Source organism: Scyliorhinus torazame, chromosome 21 (genome assembly GCF_047496885.1).
Source record: "Scyliorhinus torazame isolate Kashiwa2021f chromosome 21, sScyTor2.1, whole genome shotgun sequence".
NCBI lineage: Eukaryota > Metazoa > Chordata > Chondrichthyes > Carcharhiniformes > Scyliorhinidae > Scyliorhinus > Scyliorhinus torazame.
In genome coordinates this window covers 81576773-81601581 of record NC_092727.1, presented here as the reverse complement: position 1 = coordinate 81601581, position 24809 = coordinate 81576773, and the positions used below count along the sequence as shown (strand labels likewise).

At 48.1% G+C, this 24809-nt stretch overlaps 1 protein-coding gene across 3 annotated transcripts in view; it reads left to right on the top strand.

Annotated features, from left to right (window-relative positions):
- The window catches only part of gosr2 (golgi SNAP receptor complex member 2), a 110298-nt gene that overhangs the window by 879 nt on the left and 84610 nt on the right, over positions 1-24809 (top strand). The gene's annotated exons all lie outside the window — the stretch shown is intronic.

The window sequence follows — 24809 nt, the reverse complement described above, 5'->3', positions numbered from 1 at the left end:
GCCCAATCAGCAACACAAAGAAGAGGGGGACATGCGGCACCCCTGCCTCATTCCCCAGAATAGTGGGAAGTGCCCCGACTGTGTCCCAATCGTCTGCCCACAAGCTGGCGGATCTCTATGTCAGTTTTGCCTAAGCTACAAACTTATGACCAATCCCAAACTTCTCCAGTACTGCAAACAAGTAACTTCACTCCACTCTGTAAAATGTTTTCTCCACATCTAACACCACCACCATCTCCATCTCCCTCCACTCTGCCAGAGAAAGCATCACAATCAGCATGTTTGACGACAGCTGTCTGCCCTTGACGAACCCCGTCTGATCCTCCCCACCACCTTGGGAAGATACTCCTCCAACCTCATCGCCAGCACTTTCGCCAATATCTTGGCATCCACATTCAGTAGAGAAATGGGCCTATACGACCCACGCTCCACCGGATCCTTATCCGTTTTCTGCAACAAGGAAATAGATAACTGCCTCATTGTCTCCGGCAGCCTCCCCTTTGCCATTGCATCCTCCAACATTTCCAGCAGTGCCAACTTGTCCTTAAACTTTTTGTAGAACACCACCGGGAACCTATCCGGCCCCAGTGCCTTACCTGACTGCATCTTCCCTATTGCTGCCTTTACTTTCTCAAACCCTAATGGCTCCTCTAACCCGGCCTTCTCCTCATCTCCCACCTCTGGCTGTTCCAGAAACTCCCTAATCTCCGACGGCTCCGACTTATATAGACCCCTATAATAGTCCTCAAAAATCCTATTCACCTGCTCTGGGGCCACCACCACCCCTCCTGTCCCATCCCTAATCCACACAATTTCCTTCACCGCTTCCTGTCGACGGAGCAGGCCCACCAGCAATCGACTGGCCTTCTCACCACACTCACACACACCCCCTGCGCTTGTCTCAACTGTCGAGCTACCCTTCCTGTAGACAGGAGGTCAAACACCTTCAATGCCTCCCAAACAACCAACAACGAGACCTCCCACATACTCCTCCATCACCCTCCCCATCACCTTCCCCACCTTAATGCAAAAATTTGGATCTGTCAACAAGCCCACATCTAGCCTCCACGCCGGCCTCTGGACCGAACCCTTCTCCAATATCATATGCACCCAGTGCGGTGCATGATCCGATATCATGATTGCCGAGTACTCTGCCGTCTTTACCCCAGCCAGCAGCGCCTTCCCTACGACAAAAATGTCGATCTTTGAGTACATCTTATGTACCGGTGTGAAGAATTAATATTCCCTGTCCCCTGGGTGCAAAATCCTCCACGGATCCGCCCCTTCCATCTCCTTCAGAAACCCAGCTAGCACCCTTGACACCCCCCCCCCCCCCCCCCCCCCCCCGCCCCCACCAAAGGAACCAGCGAGCACGGAGCACGGCCGAGACCTATCATCCTCGGGTCCAGCATTATATTTCAATCACCCCCACTCTCAACTGGAGTATCCTGTTAAAATCTTTCTCACAAACCCAGTGTTGTCCCAGTTTGGGGCATACAAGCAAACTAACACCACTAACCTCCCGTACCTACCTCCCTGGTCCACCACCTGCTTGTCCACCTGGCACCTCACCCGTTTATCCGCCAGTATTGCCTCCCTCCACGTCCTACTATCGAAGCCTGGCTTCCCCCCCCCCCCCCCTGCCCTTCCTACCAGGCAGGACCCAGCCCTAGTCACTGTCGCCCCCCCTCTTCCCAGCAATTCCTCTACCATTTCCTCTTGAAAACAACTCGCCCAGTATCATCCCCATCCCCCCATTATTCACATCTCCCAGGCCTATCGAAAACTGCCCATACAGGTTCCAACCGTTGCAGCTCCTCCCCTCACCTCGCTCCTGTTCACGAGCTGCCGATATGTTTGCTAGCACGACGGCCCTTGCCAGAGCCCCCTACCTGACATTGAAAACAAAACCCGCTAACCCATCCAAACTCCCCATACCCTACATCCCGACAAAACCCCCAACAACCCTGAGTTTCAAACCGCCCAAACCCCCATTCCATCAAAGAGCAAAACAGAGTTATCCAAACACCCCATACAAGAAAAATAACCCAACCAAAGAGAAACAAAGCAAAGCTCAGTTAAAAATCATCAAAAGTCCAAAATCAGTCCAATCCCAGGCCTCTGCCTTCACAAACGCCTCCGCTGCTGTCTCAAAGTAATAGTCCCTTCCGTTGTGCGTAACCTGCAGCTTCGATGACCAAACCGCATGTTGCCCTTGTACATCGTCCGAAGGACGCCTGGCTCCTTGCCAGCTCCATCGTCAAATCCTGGTAAGAACATATACCCTTGCCTTCCCCCTCCACCTCGCGCTTCTGCTTTGCCAAACTCAGCACTTTCTCCTTCACCTGGAAATAATGGAAACATGATCACCGTCCTCGGTAGCTCATTCGTCCTCGATTTTAGCCGGAGTGACCGGTAGGCCCTATCCAACTCGTACTTGAGTCCGTAGGCCTCTGGCTTTCCACCCCTTCAGGCACATCCACGATCCTCAAGTTATGTCTTCGCTCACCTGTTCTCCAGGTCTTCTGCCTTGGCTCTCAGCACTCTCTTAATCTCTGTCGCCCTCCGCAGCTCCTCATCCGTCAAGGTGAACTGGTCATTGTGTCGCGAAAAGCCCATAGTGGGCTTTTAATTTTCTGCCTCTACTTCCGCAATATGTTCGAAGTTCTCACCAACTCCTCTCTCACCGGGGCAAAGGTCTCACCCACCCACGGCTTAAGCGAGGCCATCATCAGCATCTAATGCTTTTCGAAATGCTTCAAAAATAGACGTGCAAACTCTCCAGCCATCACCTCCGTCATCGTCTCCACTTTGGTGAGCCCGACCCATCCAACGGCTCTCTCCTGCCAGCTTTCCTCCTGCACCGCTCACCACGTTTGGCGGCAGACTTTTACTCGCTGCCTTCTTCCCTGGATCCTTCCCTGGTTTTTGACATTCTATAAATACCGCAAACTTTCCCACAGCTCCTCACGGACAGATCTTCACCCAAAACTGGGGTAAAAGGGCCAAAACAGACTGCTCTGGCGGAGCCACCAAACATGCAACCTCCTGCTACATGCCACAACCAGAAGTCCCAATATTGTGTATTTGGCTGATTTTTTTTCTCTCTCTAAAGAAACTGAAATTGAAACTCATATCTTGTAGTCAGCAATGTGGAGAATTTTATCTCATCGATTTGTTGCATGTGACCCCATAATCAGTGACGTGTCAAACCTTGGTTCGACCCAGACTTGAGCATCTCACATCCCCCCCCCACTGTCACCAATGCTGCTTATCTACTTGCACAAAATGTCATGCTTCATTTCCTTGCCAATGAAACTCTTATCACATGCTTTTGTCACCTCAAGAGTTGACTTATCCAAGAACATAAAAAAATAGGAGCAGGAGTAGGTCGCATGGCCTGTCCAGCCTGCTCCGCCGTTCAATATGATTATGGCAGATCTTGGATTTCAACTCGGTTTTCCCGCCTGCTCCCTATTTCCCTTATTTCCCTGAGAGACCAAAGATCTGTCTATCCCAGTGTTAAATTTATTCAACGATGGAGCATCCACAATCCTCTAAGGTAGAGAATTCCAAAGCTTCACAACTGTTTTGAGTGAAACAATTTCTACTTAGCTCAGTCCTAAATGATCTGTCCTTTATCCAGAGACTGCTTCCGTGTTTTAGATTCCCCCACCAGCGAAAACAATCTCTCAACGTCCAACCCAGTGTTCTTCAAACTTTTTTTCCAGGGACCCATTTTTACCAATCGGCCGACCTTCGCGACCCACGTCGGCTGACCTTCTCGACCCACACCGGCTGACCTGCGCGACCTACCATTTTCTCTTACCTTGTTTGCTGCTGATAAAAATAGAGGAAATGGTTTTGGGTCCCTTTGGCCCTTGTACATGCTCCTTCAATGGAACCTGTTGGATGAAGGTGAAGCCTTCTGGTGTCGGAAAGTATGGAGTCTCCATCTGTCCAAAGTTCTGCATTGTCCTATAACATTTTATCAAATAAAACCCCCCCGAACTTGTAAAAATAAATAAAAATAAAATGAATAAAATAAATGAATAAAACCGCCCCGAACTTGTAAAAGAAAAAGCTGCGGCCGGTTTAAAAAAAGCGGCCGCACTGCGCATGCGTGCCCGATCATCGGCGCGCATGTGCACAGTTTTGCACATGTGCGCCGATGATCCGGCACGCATGCGCAGTGCGGTCGCAATTTGTTTACATGTTCGCGGCCATTTTGAAGGCCGCTTGCAGCCGGTGTTATTAACAGCTGGCTACTGCGGCTGTTGTGCGCAGATTTGCGCGATCGGGAGCGCCGCGGAGGACGGCTCCGCGACCCTCCCGACACCCGCCTGCGACCCACCTGCGGGTCGTGCCCCCGTGTTTGACAATGCCTGGTCCAACCTATCAAGCCCTTTTAGAATTTTGTAGATTTCGTCGAGATCCCCACTCATTCTTCTAAACACCAGAGAATATATAAACCCAATTTACCCAGCCTCATCACACGACCCATTTTAGTGAACCTTTCCTGTACCAACTCCATTGTGAGTATATCATTCTTAAATGTGGAGACTAGAACTGCACTCAGTACTCCAGATGTTGTCTTGCCACACAGACACGAGGAGAATGTGCAGACTTCACACAGACAATGACCTGGAGCCGCGATCAAACCCGGGTCCTCAGCGCCGTGAGGCAGCAGTGCTAACCACTGGGCCACCATGCCGCCCCTGCAAACTGGGATAGACTAGAAGGGCTTGAGGTTCATAAGGAGGAGGTGTTAGCAATTCTGGAAAGTGTGAAAATAGATAAGTCACCTGGGCCGGATGGGATTTATCCTAGGATTCTCTGGGAAGCTAGGGAGGAGATTGCTGAGCCTTTGGCCTTGATCTTTAAGTCATCTTTGTCTACAGGAATAGTGCCAGAAGACTGGAGGATAGCAAATGTTGTCCCCTTGTTCAAGAAGGGGAGTAGAGATAACCCCGGTAACTATAGACCAGTGAGCCTTACTTCTGTTGTGGGAAAAATCTTGGAAAGGTTTATAAGAGATAGGATGTATAAGCATCTCGTGCCTCAGAAACCTTATAGAGTTCTTTGAGAAGGTGACCAAACAGGTGGATGAGGGTAAAGCAGTTGATGTGGTGTATATGGATTTCAGTAAAGCGTTTGATAAGGTTCCCCACGGTAGGCTACTGCAGAAAATACAGAGGCATGGGATTCAGGGTGATTTAGCAGTTTGGATCAGAAATTGGCTAGCTGGAAGAAGACAAAGGGTGGTGGTTGATGGGAAATGTTCAGACTGGAGCCCAGTTACTAGTGGTGTACCACAAGGATCTGTTTTGGGGCCACTGCTGTTTGTCATTTTTATAAATGACCTGGAGGAGGGCGTAGGATGGGTGAGTAAATTTGCAGATGACACTAAAGTCGGTGGAGTTGTGGACAGTGCGGAAGGATGTTACAAGTTCCAGAGGGACATAGATAAGCTGCAGCGCTGGGCTGAGAGGTGGCAAATGGAGTTTAATGCAGAAAAGTGTGAGGTGATTCATTTTGGAAAGAATAACAGGAAGACTGAGTACTGGGCTAATGGTAAGATTCTTGGCAGTATGGATGAGCAGAGAGATCTCGGTGTCCATGTACATAGATCCCTGAAAGTTACCACCCAGGTTGAGAGGGTTGTTAAGAAGGCGTACGGTGTGTTAGCTTTTATTGGGAGAGGGATTGAGTTTCGGAGCCATGAGGTCATGTTGCAGCTATACAACACTCTGGCGTGGCCGCATTTGGAGTATTGCGTGCAATTCTGGTCGCCGCATTATAGGAAGAATGTGGAAGCATTGGAAAGGGTGCAGAGGAGATTTACCAGGATGTTGCCTGGTCTGGAGGGAAGACCTTATGAGGGAAGGCTGAGGGACTTGAGGCTGTTTTCGTTAGAGAGAAGAAGGTTAAGAGGTGACTTAATTGAGGCATACAAGATGATCAGAGGATTGGATAGGGTGGACAGTGAGAGCCTTTTTCCTCGGATGGTGATGTCTAGCACGAGGGGACATACCTTTAAATTGAGGGGAGATAGATATAAGACAGATGTCAGAGGTAGGTTCTTCATTCAGAGTAGTAAGGGCGTGGAATGCCCTGCCTGCAACAGTAGTGGACTCGCCAACATTAAGGACATTCAAATGGTCATTGGATAGACATATGGACGATAAGGGAATAGTGTAGATGGGCTTTAGAGTGGTTTCACAGGTCGGCGCAACATCGAGGGCCGAAGGGCCTGTACTGCGCTGTTATGTTCTATTAAATCTGCTAAAAGTGAGGAGAAAATATATATTTTTTCCTCTCTGTTTTTAATTAAATGAACTGATCCGAACAGTGCTTGCACCCATCACCCTCAGACTAAAACTTTTGGCTTGCCCTGATTTTTCACTGAAATTCAAGCTCACCAATCTCATTTCAGCCTGACCAATCGGAATCCTCCTGGCCTCTTTTTTGGTTCAAGGTTTGAATTTGATGTGATGTCATTGTGTGTCTCGTGATGGGAGCTGTAGTTTCTTTCTCTGCTTGGTGGTTACTGCTGACAAATTATGGGATTGATTTCTTTAAAATATTGTTGTAAAATCTTCTGGAATGCTTTCTTTGGCCATCAGGAGATTGATGCCGATTCCAATAGATTCCCAGCTTTTCCGGGAGAGTTGGCAATCCTTTGATATTCTAGTCTATAATGCTTTCCTCTCCTTCACTCTACCGTTAGTACCAGGGCTATCACTTGCCTCTTGCCTGCTCTCTCCATGTTCAAATACGTACTCCAAAATGAGCTGAGTGAATTGGTTTTGGGACAGCCAGGGCGCGATTCTCCACCCCCACGCCGAAGTGGCCGCGCCGTTGTGAACGCCGTCGAGGTTCACGACGGCGCGGAACGGCCCCGGTCGCGACCGATTCAGGCCCTGACAATGGGCCAGTATCGGGGCCGCGTCATCTACCCACGCGAGGCCTTCTCGCCCGCGTAAAAGTGGCGCCGATTAAATGACGCGGCCGGCGCCGCATAACGGACGTCCTCCGTGCATGCGCGGGTTGGCCAGCGCCAACCCGCGCATGCGTGGTTGCCGTCCTGTCCACATCCGCCCCGCAAGAAGATGGGGGACGGATCTTGCGGGGCGGCGGAAGGAAGGAGGTCCTCCTTCAGAGAGGACGGCCCGACGATCGGTGGGCACCGATTGCGGGCCACCCCACATTTAAGGTACCCCCCGGTGCAGGATCCCCCCTCGCCCCCCCCACAGGCCGCCCCCCCCAGCGTTCACGCACCGCCCACGACTAGCGACCAGGTGTGGATGGCGCTGGGGGGAACCCGCTGTTTTGGCCTGGCCGCTCGGCCCATCCGGGCCTCAGAATCGCGGGGGTGCCGGAGAATCGCCATTTTGGGTATCTCCGGCGATTCTCCGGCCTGCGGCCCGCGAAACTCGACTGGCCCGTTCCCGCCGCTCGGGAGAATCGCGGGAGGGCGTCGGACCGGCGGCCCAGGAAATTTCGGCGGCCCAGGCGATTCTCCCAACCGGCGTGGGAGTGGAGAATCGCGCCCCCTGTGTCTCAGCACTGGCTCACCTGATTTTATGTTACACGTATTTAGCTACAAACTCCATCCTTAACAGCACTGGGGTGTATTTGCACCACATGGATTGCAGAGCTTCAAGAAGGCAGCTCACCATCACTTAATCAGGGGCAACTAGGGATGGACAATAAATGCTGGCCTAGCCAGCGATGCCCACATCCCATGAATGAGTACATGAATTGTCAAACAAGCATCACGTAGGGTACATTGATAATTGAATGGATGTTCTGATCAGCCCCCGCTCCCACATAAACTATTTTTCTCAGCTTGACAAAAATAATGCACTGTGGGGGTATTGTTATCTGTGGAAGTGCAGTTCCAAGAAAGCCTGTCATGGATTAGTTTAGTTGTCTGTGGAGCTCTAAAGAATTGTTTTGTTATCCATCTCTGTTGCCTTCTGTTGTAACTGGCACCAATACATCCCAGGTTTCAGTCTCCTATAGTATGTCTGCATTGTGCATACACCTGTCCCAAAAACCCTCAAAGTAGCCGATTAATGAGTTGTGCATTGTTGGTTTAGGATCATCCACAGACGGCTGACTGATGTTGAATCAGTTTGGGGCATTGCATGTCTGTGATTCAGCAGTCTCCATCTGTTCTCTCAGTGGATGACATGTATTGTGTCAATGTCAGCGGCTACGCTGAATGGATTATTTCTATAATGGACTACAAGTGAAATCATTGCATCACAGCATGAGATCATAGCAACATTTCTGCATCTAGTAATCTGCTTGAAAAAAAACAAAACTAGAGGTGCAGTTTGCTTTTCACCCTTCTAATGTTGCCTCCCTTCGGCCTTTTTTAGAATTAATTTACGGGATGTGGGTGTCACTGGTTAGGCCAGCATTTATTGCCCATCCCTAGTTGCCCTTCAGAAAGTGGTGGTGAACTGCCTTCTTGAACTGCTGCAGTTCCTGAGGTGTAGGTACACCGACAGTACTGTTATGGAGGGAGTTCCAGGATTTTGACCCAGCGACACTGATGGAACAGCGATATGTTTCCAAGTATGGGTGGTGAGCGACTTGGAGGGGAACCTCCAGGTGGTGGGGTTCCCAGGTACCTGCTGCTGGGTTGGATTTATCCTGTTTCTTGTGTTCAGGCCACATCTGGGCAATTTTCCACATTGCCGGTAGATGCCAGTGTTGTAGCTGTACAGGAATAGCTTGGCTAGGGGTGCGGAAACTTCTGGAGCACAAGTCCTCCGTATTATTGCCGAAATATTTGTTGCACTATCACCATGCTGAATGGAATAGAGTTTGAACAGATCTACCAACTCAAGACTTGGCATCCATGAGGTGCTGTGGGCCATCAGCAGAATTGTACTTGACCACAATCTGCAACTTCATGGCCCAACATATCCCCTACTCTACCATTACCACCAAGCCAGAGGAGCAACCCTGGTTCAATGAAGAGTGCAGGAGAGCATGCCAGGAGCAATACCAGGCATACATTTTGTGAACCTTGGATAACGAGAGATATTGTAGGCCTCGTCAAAAAGAAAAAGGAGGCATCTGTCAGGGCTAAAAGGCTGGGAACAGACACATCTTGTGTGGAATATAAGGAAAGTAGGAAGGAATTTAAGCAAGGAGTCAGGAGGGCTAAAAGGGGTCATGAAAAGTCATTGGCAAATGGGGTTAAGGAAAATCCCAAGGCTTTTTACACGTACATAAAAAGCAAGAGGGTAGCCAGGGAAAGGTTTGGCCCACTGAAGGACAGGCAAGGGAATCTATGTGTGGAGCCAGAGGAAATGAGCGAGGTACTAAATGAATACTTTGCATCAGTATTCACCAAAGAGAAGGAATTGGTGGATGTTGAGTCTGGAGAAGGATGTGTAGATAGCCTGGGTCACATTGAGATCCAAAAAGACGAGGTGTTGGGTGTCTTGAAAAATATTAAGGTAGATAAGTCCCCAGAGCCTGATGGGATCTACCCCAGAATACTGAAGGAGGCTAGAGAGGAAATTGCTGAGGCCTTGACAGAAATCTTTGGATCCTCACTGTCTTCAGGTGATGTCCCAGAGGACTGGCAAATAGCCAATGTTCCTTTGTTTAAGAAGGGGAGCAAGGATAATCCAGGGAATTACAGGCCGGTGAGCCTTACATCAGTGGTAGGGAAATTACTGCAGACAATTCTTCGAGACAGGATCTACTCCCATTTGGAAGCAAATGGACGTATTAGCGAGAGGCAGCATGGTTTTGTGAAGGGGAGGTCGTGTCTCACTAACTTGATAGAGTTTTTCCGAAGTGGTCACAAAGATGTTTGATGCAGGTAGGGCAGTGGATGTTGTCTATATAGACTTCAGTAAGGCCTTTGACAAGGTCCCTCATGGCAGACTGGTACAAAAGGTGAAGTCACACGGGATCAGGGGTGAGCTGGCAAGATGGATACAGAACTGGCTAGAAGGCAGAGAGTAGCAATGGAGGGGTGCTTTTCTGATTGGAGGGCTGTGACCTTTGCTGGTCGTAGTATATATAAATGATTTTGAGGAAAATGTAACTGGTCTGATTAGTAAGTTTGCAGACAACACAACGGTTGGTGGAATTGCGGATAGCGATGAGGACTGTCAGAGGATACAGCAGGATTTTGATTGTTTGGAGGCTTGGGCGGAGAGATGGCAGATGGAGTTTAATCCGGACAAATGTGAGGTAATGCATTTTGGAAGGTCTAATGCAGGTAGGGAATATACAGTGAATGGTAGAACTCTCAAGAGTATTGACAGTCAGAGAGATCTAGGTGTACAAGTCCACGGGTCACTGAAAGTGGCAACACAGGTGGAGAAGGTAGTCAAGAAGGCATACGGCATGCTTGCCTTCATTGGCCAGGGCATTGAGTATAAGAATTAGCAAGTCATGTTGCAGCTGTATAGAACCTTAGTTAGGCCACACTTGGAGTATAGTGTTCAATTCTGGTCGCCACACTACCAGAAGGATGTGGAGACTTTAGAGAGGGTGCAGAAGAGATTTACCAGGACGTTGCCTGGTATGGAGGGCATTAGCTATGAGGAGTGGTTGAATAAACTCTGTTTGTTCTCACTGGAACGACGGAGGTTGAGGGGCAACCTGATAGAGGTCTACAAAATTATGAGGGGCATAAACGGAGTAGATAGTCAGAAGCTTTTTCTCAAGGTAGAGGGGTCAATTACTAGGGGGCATAGGCTTAAGGTGCGAGGGGCAAGGTTTAGAGAAGATGTACGAGGCAATTTTTTTTACACAGAGGGTAGTGGGTGCTTGGAACTCGCTGCTGGAGGAGGTGGTGGAAGCAGGGATGATAGTGACGTTTAAGGGGCATCTTGACAAAACATGAATAAGATGGGAATAGAGGGATACGGAAGTGCAGTAGATTTTAGTTTAGACGGGCAGCATGGTCGGCACAGGCTTGGAGGGCCGAAGGGCCTGTTCCTTCGTCCTTTGTTCTTTAAATAAAATGAGGTGTCAACCTGGTGAAGCTACAGCACAGGACTACTTGTGTGTCAAACAGCGCAAGCAGCAAGTAATAGACAGAGCTAAGCGATTCCACAACAAACGCATCAGATCTAAGCTCTGCAGTCCTGGCACATCCAGCCGTGAGTGTTTTCTTTTCTTTTTTAAAATACATTTAGAGCTCACAATTCTTTTTTTTTCAATTAAGGGGCAATTTAGCGTGGCCAATTCACCTACCCTGCACATCTTTTTGGGTTGTGGGGATGCGACCCACGCAGATACGGGGAGAATGAGCAAACTCCACACAGACAGTGACCCGGGGCCGGGTTCGAACGTGGATCCTTGGCACCATGAGGCAGCAGTGTTAACCACTGTGCCACCGTGCTGCCCCTCCAGCCATGAGTGGTGATGGACAATTAAACAACTCCCAGAGGAGGAGGATCCACAAGTATCCCCATCCTCAATGATGGTGGAGCCCAGCAAATCTGTGCAAAAGACAAGGCTAAAGCATTTGCAACACTCTTCAGCCAGAAGGACAGAGTGGATGATCCCTCTGGGTCTCCTCCGCCAGAGTTCCCCAGCAGCACAGATGTCAATCTTCAGCCAATTTGATTCGCTCCACGTGATATCAAGAAATGGCTGAAGGAGGGCAGCATGGTGGCGCAGTGATGCCTCATGATGCCGAGGTCCCAGGTTCGATCCCGGCTCTGGGTCACTGTCTGTGTGGAGTTTGCACATTCTTCAAGTGTTTGCGTGGGTTTCACCCCCACAACCCAAAAATGTGCAGGCTAGGTGGATTGGCCACGCTAAATTGCCCCTTAATTGGAAAAAATGAATTGGGTATTCTAAATTTATATAAAAAAAGAAATGGCTGAAGGCACTGGATCGTGCAAAGGCTTTGGGCCTTGAAAATATTCTGGCAATAGTACTGCAGTCTTGTGCTCCAGAACAAGCTGCTCCTCTAACCAAGCTGCTCCACAACAGCTACAACACTGGCATCTACCCGACAATGAGGAAAATTACCCACGTATGTCCCGTACACAAAAAGTAGCACAAATACAACCTGGCCAATTACCGCCCCATAAGTCTATTCCATTTGCATTCAGCCAGCGTTACTCAGCTCCTGACCTCATTACATCACTCAAGGGAAATGATGTCTTTCCCATGATTAGAAGTTTTCAAACATAAACAGACAAACTGAATTCCAGAAGTGAGGTGCGAGTGACTGCCCTTGACATCAAGGCAGCATTGGCATCAAGGAGCCCAAGCAAAACTAGGGTTAATGGGAATAGGGGGAGAAAACATGGGTTTCCTCCGGTTGCTCCGGTTTCCTCCCACAGTCCAAAGATGTGCAGGTTAGGTGGATTGGCCATGATAAATTGCCCTTAGTGTCCAAAATTGCCCTTAGTGTTGGGTGGGGTTGCTGGGTTATGGGGATATAGGGTGGAAGTGTTGACCTTGGGTAGGGTGCTCTTTCTAGGGGCCGGTGCAGACTCGATGGGCCGAAAGGCCTCCTTCTGCACTGTAAATTCTATGATTTTAAAAAAAACCTTCCGCTGGTTAGAGTCATATTTAGCACAAAGGAAATGGTTGCAATGGTTAGAGATCAATCATCTCAGTTCCTGGACATGACTACAGGGTTTCCTCTGGGTTGTGTCCTAGAACCATCTTTAGCTGCCTTATCAACGACATTCCTTCCATCAAAAGGTCAGAAGTGGGCAATTTCGCTATTCAGCACCATTCACGACTCATCAGATACGGAAGCAAAACATGTCCAAATGCAGCAAGACCTGGACAATATCCAGGATTGGGCTGAAGAGTGGCAAATAACATTCGCGGCACACAACTGCCAGGCAATGATCATCTCCAACAAGAGAGAATCTGACCATCGACTCTTGACATTCAATGGCATTGCCATCGCTGAACCTCCCACAATCAACATATTGGGGAGGTTCATTGACTAGAAACTGAACTGGTCCAACCATATAAATACTGTGGTTATCAGAGCAGGTCAGAGCTAGGAATCCTGATGTCAGTAACTCATCACTTGATCCCCAAAACCTCTCCACCACCTACAAGGCACAAGTCAGGAGTGTGATGGAATACTCTCAAATTGCCTGGATGAGTGCAGCTCCAACAGCACTCAAGAAGCATGATAACATTCAGGACAAAGCAGCCCACTTGATTGGCGCCCCTTCCACAAACATTCACTCCTTCCACAACCGACACTCAGTAGCAAGCAATGTGTACCATCTACAAGATGCCCTAACTCACCAAGGCTCCTTGAGCTGCCCCTTCTAAACCCATGACCGCTGTCATCTAGAAGGACAAGGTCAGCAGATAACATGGGAGCACCACCCCCTGGGTGCGTCCTTCCTTCCACTCACCATCCTGATTCGGAATATATCGCCTTTCCTTCACTGCTGCTGGGACAAAATCCTGGAAGTCCCTCTCTGACAGCACTGTGGATGCAGCAGTTGAAGAAGGAGTCTCACTGCCACCTTCTCAAGAACCATTAAGGATGGCCTAGCCAGCGATGCCGCATCCTGTAAAATTCATTTATTAAAAAAAAAGGTTTCCTTGGTACATTTTCTTTTCTTCAAAAGGAAAAAGGAAGTTGCGGCCTCCCAAAATTCACGAGAAGAATGGGATGAAGACCAATCTGATTGCAACATTTCCCAGATTTGGGACAAAAGGAAAGTTGAACTGCCTTATTCAAGACCTGAGAAATGTAGTTGGGCCCAGTCGATCGAGTGAGAACTGTAGATGAAGTGATGCACAGGGTTATCCTTGTGATACCCTTCTGAGTAGTCTCACCTCAACTGGTGAGAACTAGGTTCAGTTTTTGGGAGTTCCACATGCATTTAATGGTTGCAAGTCTTCCACCAGCTTGGAAACAATCCAAGCATACAAAAGCAAGGCTGTTACCATCAGCTTCCCCATGAAATTGGATAGTGTTGATTACCATATCAGGATTAATTTCTATCAGTTTTACCCATTTCTTTTGAGAAAATGGACACTAGGCTGCCTGGCTTTCTTAATTTTGTTTTCTACTGATTATCTCTTAGTCCACCTCCTACGATTAAACTCAGGCGGTACATCTGCTGTGAATCTAGCGTTTTGCTATCCTTTCTTCAAAAAAATCTTGCCTTGTCTGGTTCCACCAGCACTGTCATTCCTCCAAAGGCAGTGTTTGTATGCGAGCTGAGGTAGTGAGTGTTGACAGGCTGTTTGACCCTGGGCGAGGTCACAGCTGAGCCCAGTCCTGTTTTCGCCCATCATTCTGTGCACACTTGCACTCTGCAGCAGTCCCTGGACAGTGATCAGAGTTGGGAGACATGGCCTGATTTATATTTTTTTCTTGCCTTCCCCAGTGGGCGTGAAGCTAGTTGCAGCAAACAAACTGCTGACACTGCACAAACCAACAATCAAGTCCAGTAGTCTGTTGGGCTCAGTAGCACACTGATATACTTGGTCTTAAAGATGTGGCAACTTTCCTGCAATACCATTTCTCTAATTAACTGTGATTCAAAGATATAAGGTAAATGCGTTAATTCTAGTTAGAGTAGCTATCCTGTAAACTTCTTGAAGTTCTTGAATGAGTATTTCCCATTCTCACATAATACTACACGGCTGCAGAAAAGAAATGACACGAGTGCTGCTTCTCTCTGGGGTGTGGATGGTCTTAGGATGGGTTTGAACAAATCTGCATCTTTCTGGTTTGGGGGGGAATTATGGGGCCTGTTCCTTATTTCCATTTGACTTAACCTTTGTGCTGAGCGGTGAGCCATCGGCAGATTTGTATGGGGTACATTTATTTTATAAAGAAAAGAAACATGGACATCATTCTCTGATCTTCTCCACGATAATCTAATTCTGTGCTGTCTCTTTACCTCCTCCCGCTGCTGTGACCACTGTCATAATATCCAAGCATGTATATAATGAAGTGCAGACAGGCAGTGATTGACACACAGGATGACCAGTAAGCACACAGCACAGTGCAGCCAATCACCAGACAGGACACCATCACTATAAAGCCAGAGGGCACTAGGTTTCCCACTCTCTCTGGACCCAGTCACTGAGATAGTCAGAGTCCACGAGCTAGCACAGTGCAAACACCATACGCTAGCTAGTAATTCTGGTCGGGCTAGTACAAGGTCTCCAGTCAGTTCAGTATAGTGTCGATCCACAGTTAAATATGTATGTTAGTTCTATCGTTCAATAAACCCGTGTTGGATCTTCTACAGTGTTAGAGGTCTGTTTCTTGCATCGCTGCATCAAGTGCAGTCCACGCCGAACCGACCTGCCTAACACATCGACCACCACTGCAAATTATGCTGGTTTTGGTATAAGTGAGACACCGTACTGTTGGAACATGTCTCTGGAGGAAATCAATGGATTGTTGTTTCTGAGATGGATTGGCTCAGATTTGGGTTGTCTAGTTTATATGGAACCTCTACACTAGTGTTGGGTAACCTAGGCTAGTGTGTGGACGCTGAGTGTCCCTCTTTCATCTCAGTGGGCCGCTCCCTCTGAGTGTCCAGAGTTGTGAGCAATCAGCATGCAGCTCACTTCACTTGCCCTTGCTTTACATGCGTATGTATCACTCCTGTCATACCGTTGGAAAAAAACAACGCGGATGGAAATCAGCAGAATATGGCAACCCTGGGCATTCTCAATGGTTAACAAAGTGACTCGTGGGCTGTATGTGGCCCCGGGCTGCAGGTTGCCCAGCATTGGTCTACACTAACCATTGAAGAGCAGATTCCAGGCTGGTGGCTGAAGTAGTGTTAAATAATAATACATTATTGTGTTTAAAATAATGAAGGAGAAGCTGTATCTGCTGACAGGAACACTGGTAACCAGAGATGACAGATTTAAGTTAATTGGCAAAATGAGAAAATAAAATACACATTGAGATTTTATGATTTGGAATGTACTTACTGCCTGACTGTTGGAAATAGATTCAATAGTAACTTTCAAAAAAGGGTAGGACATACTTAAAGGATTAAACAAATTGCATGGATTGGCTCAGATTTGGATTGTTTGTCTGCATTTGCAACCATCTTCAATCAGAAGTGCTGAGTGGATGATCCAGCTTGGTGTCCTCCTGAGGTCTCCAGAATCACAGATGCCTGTCTTCAGGCAATTCGATTCATGCAATAATGGTAAAAACTGGGCGGCATGGACTGGTTGGGCCGAAGGGCCTGTTTCCATGCTGTAAACTTCTATGATTCTATGATAATGTGACATTAAAAACAGTTGAAGGCACAGGATACTGTCAAGGCTCTGTGCCCTGACAACATCTTGGCATTAATACTGAGCTCCAAAACCAACTGCACCAAAGCCAAGTTCTCCAGTACAGCTATAACACTGATAATACCCGACGGTGTGGGAAGTTGCCCAGGTATGTCCTGTCCACAAAAAAGCAGGACAAATCCAACCTGGCCAACTACTGCCCCTTCAGCCTCCCTTGATCAATCGCACGGCAATGGACGATGTTGTTAATCGTCCTATCAAGGGACACTTACTTAGCAATATCCTGCTCACTGACCTTCAGTTTGGCCTCCGCCGGGACCACACTTCTGATGTCATTACACCCTCGGTCGAAACATGGACAAAGAGCTGAACGCCAGAGGCGAGGTGAGAATGACTGCCCTTGACATCAAGACAGTGCTTGACATCAAGGCAGTGCTTGACAAAGTGTGGCATTGTGGAACCCTGGAAAATTGAAGCCAGTGGGAATCGAGAGAAAGCTCTACTCGTTGGAGTCATACCTAGCACAAAGGAAGATGGTTGTGGTTGTTGGAAGCCAATCATTTCTGTCCTCGGACATCGCTACATAGGTTCTGCAGGGCAGTGTTATAGGCCCAACCCTCTTCAGCTGCGTCATCAATTACCTTGCCTCCATCGTAAATTCAGAATTGGGGATGTTTACAGATGTTCACCATTTGTATCTCTTCAGATACTGAGGCAGTCTGTGTCGATCTGGACAATATTCCGGCTTGGGCTGATAAGTGGCAAGTAATGTTCACGCCACACAAGTGCCAGGTGATGGCCATCTCCAACAAAAGATAATCTACCCATCTCCCTTTGACATTCAATGGCATTACCATCACCGAGTTCCCCCAATATCAACAATCATTGACTAGAAGTTGAACTGGATCAGCCATACTACAAGGACAGGTCAGAGGTTGGAATTCTGTGATGAGTAACTCATCGCCTGACTCTCCAAAGCCGGTCCATCAGGCACAAGTCCGGCGTATGATGGAATACTCTCCACTTGTCATCGGCATATGATGGAATACTCTCTACTTGTCTGAATGAGCGTAGCTCCAACCACACTCCAGAAACTCAACACCATCCAGGACAAAGTAGTCTGCCGATTGGCATCCCATTCACCAACTTAAACATTCACTCCTTCCAGCGCCAACGCATTGTAGCAGCACTAAATACTCTACTCTTGAAGGCTCCTTCGACAGCACCTTCCAATCCCATGACCTCTCACAACTTGGAAGGACAACGATTGCATGAGAGCATCACCTACAAGCTGCCCACCATCCTGACTATATTGCCATTACCTTCGCTGTGTCATAATCCTGGAACTCCCTTCTTAACAGCACTGTTGGTGTACCAATACCAGATGGACTGTAGCAGTTCCAGGAGGTGGTTCGCCACCAATTTCCCGGGGCCAATTAGGGATCAAATGCTGGTCCTGCCAGTGATATTCCTATCCAATGAAAGAATGAAAAAAGCTGGTTCCATGTAGGAAAACCTCGAAATTACAAATTCTAATGTGTTAACAGGAGGGATGATTGCCAACATTTGAGCTCAAAAGCATATTTGGGTGAAGATTTGGTGAAAGTTCATTAATTTGTCAGGTTAAACTCACTCTCTCTCTCTCTCTCTCTCTCTCCCCCTTCCCCCCCCCCCCCCCCACCCCCAGCTTTACAAATTTTACCCTTTCCAGAAGGCCTGGTCTTTGTCATGACCGCTTTAATCAGAGAAAATACTTCATCTTCAAAGACCAAGAACATTCTGGAAGAATCTGCGTTTTGAAAGATATTGGGTGGGATGCTCCCTTCTGGGGACTAAGTCCCCACGCCCGCCGGAAAATGGGCGAGAATCTCACCGGACTTTTTCCTTGAAGGTCCGGGGAGATTCTCCGTTTTCCAGGGGGCTAGCAGAGCCCCGGCATGCGTCCCGCAGTTCTGGCTAGCCACACCGCACGGCCGCGCATGCGCTTGGCGGCCGCAAGCGGGTCCGCCCATGCGTGTGACAGCACACTTCGGCGCGGGCGCCGCCGACACAGCAGGCCCGTGCGGAGTAAGGTAGGTCCCTCCCAGATTGCAATGGCCCACCGACCGGTGGCCCCCGATCGCGGGCCTGGCGACCACTGAGGCCCCCCACTTCCCCCCGGAGTCAGATATCCCTCGCCCCCCATCAAGACTGCCAATGCGGCCATGGGTCCCAGCTCCCGCCAGGTTGTACCACATGTAAACGACGCTGGTGGGCGTTCGGCCGGTCGACCGCGGAGAGTTGGCGTGGGGGCCTGTTCCAACGGCCCCTACCGGCGCCAGGTGAACTGCGCGTGCGGGACTGGCGGGTCCATGGAGAATCGCAGAAGGGCCGTCTTGCCGGATTTCCGGCTTGAACGGCTATTCTCTGCGCCGGGTGCGATTCCGGCACGTAGGGGGTCGGAGAATCCCGCCCATTGTTCCTTAAAGGGTCAGTGCAGGACTCTGACTCTGATTACGATTCCTGGAAAAGAAACATACTTTTACAAGAAAAGATAATTAAGCAGTTTTAAAGAATCTGGAAACCTCTTGACCCCGGTGGACTGTGTACAAAGGGGGGGTCACATGGTAGTTTATGGCTCTGAAAAAAACCATGCCTGGAGAACCTGTGTTTAAAAATTGGTTTTAGTTTTGCTTTGAGAGTTGAAGGACCAGCTGCTTGTTAAAATAAGACAGCCTTTTTTGTAGTTCAGTGCCGGTTCACAGCCAGAAGTTAATATTTCTCATAGAATTTACAGTGCAGAAGGAGGCCATTTGGCCCATCGAGTCTGCACTGGCTCTTGGAAAGAGCACCCCACCCAAGCCCACACCCCCACCCTATCCCCATAACCCAGTAACCCCACCCAACATTAAGGGCAATTTTGGACACTAAGGGCAAGCTAGCATGGCCAATCCACCTAACCTGCACATCTTTGGACTGACTATAAGCTGTGTCTGAGCAGCTACCTACTGAGATAGAGAACCTGCAAATGTTCCTAGAGCCCGCCTCAAATGTAGTGCAAGAGTTATCGATTGTTTCGCAAATCAGTGCTGAGATACCACCTGGATAACTGGAGGCATTTCAAGGACTCCACCATCTTTCCTCTTCTCTTGAACCATTAACTTTTAACCTTTGGCATAATTCTTCTATTTTTGTTCTTGTGTGCATGAGTCTTGAAAGAGCAATTCATATACTTTGATGTTTCATACTGTTAAGCTTTGCCTTTCTATTCGACAAGACTGGTTTTATAATAAGCAATTTGTTGCTAATTGAAGCTGCCTTGTCAAGTTTTTTAAATTCTGGGTAACAGTAGCAAAGGTTGACAACTGGCCATTTTGATGAGTGAATCAAACTTTTAAACTAATGGTGCGACTTGTGGAGTAGTGGGGCTAGTCGAACTGCACACTCCTCCAATCATGGTCATAATATCTCTTTGCTGCAACATGGTTCCACCCATGCTTTCTGGTAACCTCTTCGGTGCTATTATATAGTTATGTATAACTATAACTAGCTCGGTTGGGTGGACAGCTGGTTTGTGATGCACACCTACAGCGTGGGTTCCTGTACCGGCTGAGGTTATTCATGACGGCCCCGCCTCCTCAACCTTGCCCCTCGCCTGAGGTGTGGTGCTCCTCAGGTTAAATCACTGCAAGTCAATTCTCCCTCAAAGGGGAAAGTTGCCTATGGTCATCTGGGACTATGGCGACTTTACTTACTTTTAATAGTTATTTGACAAAGGATAGCTTCACAGTTGTGTCTGATCCAGTCTTCAGCCACATGCACTTGGATTGGATTTTGGATTTTGTTTATTGTCACGTGTACCGAGGTACAGTGAAAAGTATTTTTCTGTGAGCAGCTCAACAGATCATTAAGTACATGAAAATAAAATAAAATACACAATAGGGCAATACAAGGTACACAATGTAATTACATAACACCGGCATTGGGTGAAGCATACAGGGGTGAAGTGTTAATCAGGTCAGTCCAAAAGAGAGTCGTTTAGGAGTCTGGTAACAGCGGGGAAGAAGCTGTTTTTGAGTCTGTTTGTGCGTGTTCTCCGACTTTTGTATCTCCTGCCCGATGGAAGAAGTTGGAAGAATGAGTAAACCGTGTTGGAGGGGGGGGTCTTTGATTATGCTGCCCGCTTTCCCCAGGCAACAGGAGGTGTAGATGGAGTCAATGGATGGGAGGCAGGTTTGTGGGATGGATTAGGCGGTGTTCACAACTCTCTGAAGTTTCTTGCCGTCTTGGGCCGAGCAGTTGCCATACCACGCTGAGATGCAGCCCGATAGGATGCTTTCTCTGGTGCTTCTGTAATAGTTGGTAAGAGTTAATGTGGACATTCCCTTAGTTTCCTGAGGAAGTACAGGCGGTATATACTTGGTGGTAGCGTCAACGTGGGTGGACCAGGACAGATTTGATAAGGAGCGGACATTGTTATTTTCTTGGTCCTTTTCTGCTTTAGCCCAGGCCAGTAGCACCGAGCTGAGTTGCAGCACCCTTCCCAGTGTCACAGGTGAGATCAGATAACATCACAGACCAGGGATCAAACTGAGGACCACTTTTTGGTCTGTTTGGTTTAATTCAGCTGGTTAACCTAATGAGTGGGTAGCTGTCAGAGAATCCCCACTTTATATGTTTTTAAAATTAAAATGTGTCTTTTCTTTCACTTCTTTGGTGGAGACACCTATTTAGCTTTGGGACATATATATTTTATAAAGGTTACAGTATCTTTTACGCTGATTTGAGAGTTTGGTCTATGGCTGTTTTTGTTTTTAAATTACGTGGTGGTGATCCCATCAAAAGAAATGCCTGGGATGAGAAACTACTGAACTTGACTGAGGAAGCTGAATGTTTCTGAGGATCTGTGACCTGGCCTTTCCCACTTGAGATTTATGTGCTTCCACTGCACTTGGTCCCACTCTGGATCTTTAATGTCATCGGCAGATCAACAGCAATACTTAGGAAACCAGCTGAAATCAATTCAAAATAAAGAGATGTAAAGTTGATTTTATGTGTTTTTCAAGTTTAGCCTGGATCTTCTGATGACAACCGAGGAGAATATTTCAGACATCCACTGCTGTTGAAATCCTGAGGAAGTCCAGGCACATTCACAATATTTTCCCGGGAAGTTTAAACTTCGATCGGCAGAATTATGCTCAGTGGGCCCCTTCAGTAATGTCTTCGACATGAACCTAGGCATTGAAGACTTGTACTTATGCAGACATTTATCCGAGGATACTCCCTACTGTTTAATCACAGGCATAGAACCTCGGTTGACCGCCATTAACAGCAGGTGCAGTATCAAGAAGGCTTAAAAATGAATTTGAAATGAAAGCTGAACCATTAGCTTCCGGGCTGCAGTGGCAGAAAAAAGGCAAGAGCATACTTTTAATTGTGGTCAGTGATGACCTCTGGCATCGTCGCTGACATCAATATCTGAGTCAAGCTATTTTTAGAGAAATAGTTTGGGACGATGGTGGCACCTGAAGTTTTATCCTCTTGGACACAGGTTCAAATCTTGTCATGGCAGCTGTTAGCTGAATTCATAAAAATAAAAATCTGGAATATTTTTTTAAAAGTTATTCTCCGTAATAGTGGCCATGAAACTGTCATTGAATCTCACAAAAACCCATCTGGTTCATTAATGTCCTTTAGGGACTGAAATCTGCCATCCTTGACTATCTGGACGACATGCGACTCTAGGCCTACAGGAATATGGTGGACTCTTAACTGCCCTCTTAAACGGCCTACTAAGTTCAAGGGTAATTAGGAATGTGCAACAAATGCTGGCCTTGCAGGCGACACGCTTTAAAGAATAGGTAAACTGCATTCCAGTAATTGTCATCTGTACATTTTGAAATTGAGAAGAGCATTGTAACCATGAATTTTTTCACTAAATAACAATTTCAACTCTAGTTAACATCACCCTGTTTTTACTTTGCATTTTGACTTTGTAGCCTGAAAACATTAAATTAGTTTCAGCAATTAATAGTAAATTGAGCAGTATGTGGTATGTTTCTATTCTTTTCAGAAATTAATAGTAAATTGGGCAGTATGTAGTATGTTTCTATTCTTATAAAACAATGTGCTATTTGACATAGCACAAGTTTTGTTAAATGTTCACACCTGCTTGATGTTCAACAAAATGATGAGGATCAAGTAAAAAGCTGATTTGCACCATCAGAGGGTAGCTGGACCTGGATTTCTATTTCATCTACATTTCCCATGACAGCTAGATAGCTCAGGGTAACAGCAGAGAAGAGGGATTGCCTGTGTGGCATGGCAAGGAAGGTGAGATAGCGTGTCGGTTTTGATTTAGTTACCTGCTGTATGCATATTGCAGGTGGAAAAACCCTCTATCTGGGCTTGTATTAGGAATGGCCACTAGATGTTTGGGGAACTGAAGCCCAACAGAATCAGTGTTTTCAAGAACAGGGGGAACTAGGGTACATTTGAAATCTGAGTCCGATGTATAAAGCTGGACAACAAAGACTCTTTTCCTCACAGACCTGTTTCAAAATCTGAGGCATGGTTTGCATCTCTGTCCTAACACCTCACAAACTACGTTACTTCTGGAGGAGAAGTACGGGCTCCCCCCGGGGAACGCCTTCAGGTACTTACAGGTAAGGGCGTTTGCCAGACGGCAGGGGCGACCTGATAGAGGTCTACAAAATTATGAGGGGCATAGACAGAGTGGATAGTCAGAGGCTTTTCCCCAGGGTAGAGGGGTCAATTACTAGGGGGCATAGGTTTAAGGTGAGAGGGGCAAGGTTTAGAGTAGATGTACGAGGCAAGTTTTTTACGCAGAGGGTAGTGGGTGCCTGGAACTCGCTACCGGAGGAGGTAGTGGAAGCAGGGACGATAGGGACATTTAAGGGGCATCTTGACAAATATATGAATAGGATGGGAATAGAAGGATACGGACCCAGGAAGTGTAGAAGATTGTAGTTTAGTCGGGCAGTATGGTCGGCGCGGGCTTGGAGGGCCGAAGGGCCTGTTCCTGTGCTGTACATTTCTTTGTTCTTTTGTTCTTTGTTCTCTCGACAAAATTGCACATTATTTTAGAAACTGGAATTTAGCAATTGAAGCAATCGTAACAATGGACAATTGAGGTGACAACAGCTACTTGTATTTATACGGTGTCTCTAACATAGCAAAACATCGGAAGGCACTTGACAGCTGTATTATAAGGCATAAGGGGCAGCATGGTGGCACACTGTTGCCTCTCGGTGCCAGGGACCCAATTTCAATCCAATCTTTGGTGACTGTGTGGAGTTTGCATGTTCTCCTTGTGTCTGTGTGGGTTTCCTCTGGGTGCTCTGATTTCCTCTCACAGTCCAAAGATGTGTAGGTTAGATGAGATAGGGCGGGGGAGTGGGCTTAGGTAGGGTTCTCTTTCAAAGGGTTGGTGAATACCCGATGGGCTGAATGGCCACTTTCTGCACTTTGGGGATTCTGTGTTTCTAAAATTTGATACTGAGTCACATAAGGACATAATAGGACAGGTGACCAAAAGCTTGCCCAAAAAGGTAGGTTTTACGGTGCACCTTTAAAGAAAGAAAGGGCCCGATGGCGAGTGTGGCCACAAATAGGAGGAGGTCCGAGTACTTTCGGTTGCACCGAGGGACGAGACAGGGGTGTCCCCTGTCCCCCCTGCTCTTCGCACTGGCGATTGAACCCCTGGCTATGGCACTGAGAGAGTCGAGGAACTGGAGGGGGTTGGTGCGGGGTGGGGGGGGAGCATAGGGTGTCGCTTTATGCGGACGACCTGCTGCTGTATGTGGCGGACCCGGTGGGAGGAATGCCAGAGGTAATGAGGATGCTTAGGGAATTCGGGGACTTTTCGGGGTACAAGCTCAATATGGGGAAGAGCGAGCTGTTCGTAGTTCAGCTAGGGGACCAGGAGAGGGGGATTGGCGAGCTCCCACTAAAAAGGGCGGAGAGAAGTTTCAGATATTTGGGGGTCCAGGTGGCCAGGAGCTGGGGGGCCCTGCATAGGCTTAACTTTACAAGGCTGGTGGAGCAAATGGAGGAGGAGTTCAAGAGGTGGGACGCGTTGCCGCTGTCCCTGGCGGGTAGGGTGCAGTCAATCAAAATGACTGTGCTCCCAAGGTTTTTGTTCCTGTTCCAGTGCCTCCCCGTGTTTATCCTGAAGGCTTTTTTCAGGCGGGTTAACAGGAGTATAATGGGGTTTGTGTGGGCGCGAGGGACTCCGAGGGTGAGAAGGGTGTTCCTGGAGCGGAGTAGAGATAGGGGGGGAGGCTGGCGCTGCCCAACCTCTGTGGGTACTACTAGGCCGCCAATGCGACAATGGTGCGCAAGTGGGTGATGGAGGGGGAGGGGGCTGCATGGAAGAGGCTGGAGATGGCATCCTGTGTGGGTACGAGTCTGGGGGCGCTGGCAACGGCACCGCTGCCACTCCCTCCAAGGAGGTATACCATGAGCCCGGTGGTGGTGGCGGCCCTCAAAATTTGGGGGCAGTGGAGGCGGCATAGGGGGGAAGTTAGGGCCTCGGCGTGGACCCC